Source organism: Chlorella variabilis (genome assembly GCF_000147415.1).
Source record: "Chlorella variabilis unplaced genomic scaffold CHLNCscaffold_13, whole genome shotgun sequence".
Classification (NCBI taxonomy): Eukaryota; Viridiplantae; Chlorophyta; class Trebouxiophyceae; order Chlorellales; family Chlorellaceae; genus Chlorella; species Chlorella variabilis.
The window spans coordinates 6,073-10,035 of NW_005435075.1; positions in this window are offsets into that span (position 1 = coordinate 6,073).

A 3,963-nucleotide genomic window follows, 5' to 3' on the forward strand; every position below is an offset into this window, starting at 1 on the left:
ACAGGAACGACGCAGGCGTGTAGGCCTCCGCAGAGATGCTGCCCCCCCACACGTCCTCAATGTACCGCTGCACCTTCACGGATGCATGCGTGTACGAGGCAACATGGCGCTCCAGGAGCGCTTCCGCCAATTCAGGTATGGCAACCCCCTCGTCAGCAGTCAAGTCGCAGGGGGCGCCGGCCGCCGCGAGAACGCGGCTAACCTGCGCTGCCCAGGGCTGCCGGGCCAGTGGCAGCCCTGTGTCCGTGTCGGCAGCCAGCGCAACGCTATCCAGCATGGCAAGACGGGCGACCCGCTCGCCGCCCATAGCCTGCAGGTTGCTCACAAAGCGTGCAACCTGCAAGGTCCAGTAGGCGGGCAGCGGCAGCTGCCCCGTCTCTGCCAGCACAATGAGGGCTGGGGTGCTGTCCCGCACACCCAGCAGCCCTCGCAGGTACTCCAGCTGTACCCGCTCGCATGCCGTCCTGCCCTGCAGAATCAGCTGCGGCGCCACACCTCACATGCCCCCCCCCCTTCTCTCTCTTCTCCCCCGCTGCCACCCATGTCACCTCTCCTCCATAATGCCTTCTACAACTCCACGTCACGCGCACACAGCAAGTGTACTGCACCCCTGGCTACGTGGCTGGCACTAACTGCAGCCTGCTGGCGGCAGCAGACTGGCGGCGGCGATGGGTGGTGGTACGGTGGGTTGCGCGGCCCGCCACACGCTGTCCGACGTTCGAGAATGCGCATAGACCCACGGACACGCAAAACGCAAAAAGGCCTGCGCGCGCCAGGTCACCGCAAATTTCTGTGTGCGAGTAGAGGATGTTGTTCGGCCTCGCGCGGTCTGTTTGTTGCGGCACGGGCTGGCTTGTCCGCATTTCCCCAACAAAGCAGGCAGGTCAGAGGGGCACATGCTAGCATAGCCTGCCAGCATCACACATCTGGGCAACAAGGGCACATATTATACACCACATGGCCGGGCAGAGACACACAACCGCGCATCGAGGGCACACAACAAGCACCACATGGCAGGCAGCAAGCCGATCACTCGCCCGCTGCAGAATCAGGAGGGATCCAGATGAATGTGTGGGGTAGGGCACAAGAAAACAGAGCAGGCTGGTCAGAGGGGCACATGCCCGCATAGCCTGCCAGCATCACACATCTGGGCAACGAGGGCACACAACAAGCACCACATGGCAGGCAGCAAGCCGATCACTCACCCGCTGCAGAATCAGGAGGGATCCAGATGCATGTGTGGGGTAGGGCACAAGAAAACACAGCAGGCTGGTCAGAGGGGCACACGCCAGCATAGCCTGCCAGCATCACACATCTGGGCAACGAGGACACATAACATACACCACATGGCGGGCGGCAAGCCAATCACTCACAGGCTGCAGAATCAGGAGGGATCCAGATGCATGAGTGGAGTAGGGCACAAGAAAACAAAGCAGGCTGGTCAGAGGGGCACATGCCAGCATAGCCTGCCAGCATCACACATCTGGGCAACGAGGACACATAACATACACCACATGGTGGGCAGCAAGCCAATCACTCACAAGCTGCAGAAATAGGAGGGATCCAAATGAATGTGTGGGGTAGGGCACAAGAAAACAGAGCAGGCAGGTCAGAGGGGCACATGCTAGCATAGCCAGCCAGCAACACACATTGAATAATAGAGGGCACATAACAATGCAAGCAGGTCAGAGGGGCACATGCTAGCATGTCCATGCACACATAAAACATTGCAAGACGGCCAACCTTTTTTTGACATCGAGTACTCGGTCATTTGCTGAGCCATTGTAAGATACACCTGGCGCTGGTGCATGCATGGGCTTGGTGCTTAGAGGGTGCCTCGCACCATGTGTGCCTGCAGGCAATGTTGGCAATGTGGACAGTTCGTTATGGTGGGCAGCTCTGCTAGTAGGGCACCCGAAAGTGAGCAGGCTACCAAAGAGACTCCAGCAAGGTAAGGATTTTAATCGTTGGCAGGGCAGGGGGGGGTATGCACAGGCGTTGCAGGCGCAAGAGTGGCCAAATATTGTGGGCTGGGGCAGCCTCGAAAGGCGGCCCCAAAAAATGTGCCAGTACCGAAGAATTCATTCATTCAGCACACAGACCGGCCGCCTCTTGCTCGAGGGCGGCCCACTTTGGCCTGGGCAGCCCGGGCCGCCCTCCCCCCCGGGCGCATGTTCGGTGTTGGAGGGGTGTGCCCAGCGATAGGGGGCCCCTGAAGGCATGCGCCGAGGCCGGGAAGCGTGGTTCGGCGCTGCTGCACGCTTGGCGATTTGAACAGAACCACGTGCCGCCGAGCTGCGGCCGCAGTTTCCGGCCCACGGTCTACGGTCGCAGCCACGGGACTCGGCGGCACGGCGTTTGGGCCCAAGCTTGCTGCCGCCGCCGCCGCCGTGCCCGGGGGGCAGCGCGGCGGCGGCGGCGGCGGCACGCTGCGACGCCCCCGTGCTGCCGAGCTGCGGCCGTAGGTTCCTGCCAGAAGCCCACGGCCACAGCCACGGGACTCGGCGGCACGGCGTTTCGGTCCACGGCTTGCTGCCGCCGCCGTCGCAGGGGTGCTGCCTGCGGCGGCGGCGGCACGGCGTTTGGGTCCACGGCTTGCTGCCGCCGCTGCCGCCGCCGCAGGGGTGCTGCCTGCGGCGGCGGCGGGAGCGCACGTGGCAACCCCCCGCGTTTCCTTGCCTCCCATCCACCGGACCCCGTCCTGCGCTTCACTTTGTTTAGGGAGGGGCTGCTCACTGCTCATTGCTCATTGCTCATCGCACACTGCTCAACGCTCATTGCCCTATATCCCACCCAGCCGCAGGACTCTACTGCCGCCCGCGCCCCGCCCCATCTGGCCGCTTGCGTGCCCCATCCCCCCTCGATGGGGCCCGCCCACACCGGGGCCTCCCCCCTCCCGCCCACTGCTTTCTCAACGGCCCCGAGCCGGGGCTGCCCTCATTTCATACATAGTGCGCCTTTCCCTGCTTATTGTAGCCGCACCCGGTTCCTGGGAGCGGGCTTGTTCGAGTGAGAATGCTTACAGGACCTGCTCTTCCACGGCTAAAGTACACAGTCAAGCGAAGTGGAAAGCGGCTCATGATGCAAGGCTGACAAGCCTCAGAATAGGGAATAGCATCATAGCGATCAATCATAAGGTAACCAGGAAGCGGGAAAACGCAAGGCAGGGAGCCGGCTCAGGCTCCTGCTACACTTATCTAGTGACCTAGCGTTCCGCACTGCCGTTTGGCCAGCCCATGCTCCCGTACCGTTGCGTTTCTCCCCAATGCGCCATGCCACTTTGCCAGTCATACACACGTTTCGATGCGTGCCCTGTCAGCTGCTTGCGTTGCATGTCGCCTTGCTCCACCCCTGTTTTATTGCTTTCTCTGCTTTCGCCCGGTTCCCGTCCCGTTTCGGCGGGGAGTCTATGTTGCAAGCTAGTTCTTGCTTTACCAGACTTTAAGCCCACACAAAAATTCATTCATTCAGCACACAGACCGGCCGCCTCTTGCTCGAGGGCGGCCCACTTTGGCCTGGGCAGCCCGGGCCGCCCTCCCCCCCGGGCGCATGTTCGGTGTTGGAGGGGTGTGCCCAGCGATAGGGGGGCCCTGAAGGCATGCGCCGAGGCCGGGAAGCGTGGTTCGGCGCTGCTGCACGCTTGGCGATTTGAACAGAACCACGTGCCGCCGAGCTGCGGCCGCAGTTTCCGGCCCACGGTCTACGGTCGCAGCCACGGGACTCGGCGGCACGGCGTTTGGGCCCAAGCTTGCTGCCGCCGCCGCCGCCGTGCCCGGGGGGCAGCGCGGCGGCGGCGGCACGCTGCGACGCCCCCGTGCTGCCGAGCTGCGGCCGTAGTTTCCTGCCAGAAGGCCACAGCCACGGGACTCGGCGGCACGGCGTTTCGGTCCACGGCTTGCTGCCGCCGCCGTCGCAGGGGTGCTGCCTGCGGCGGCGGCGGCACGGCGTTTGGGTCCACGGCTT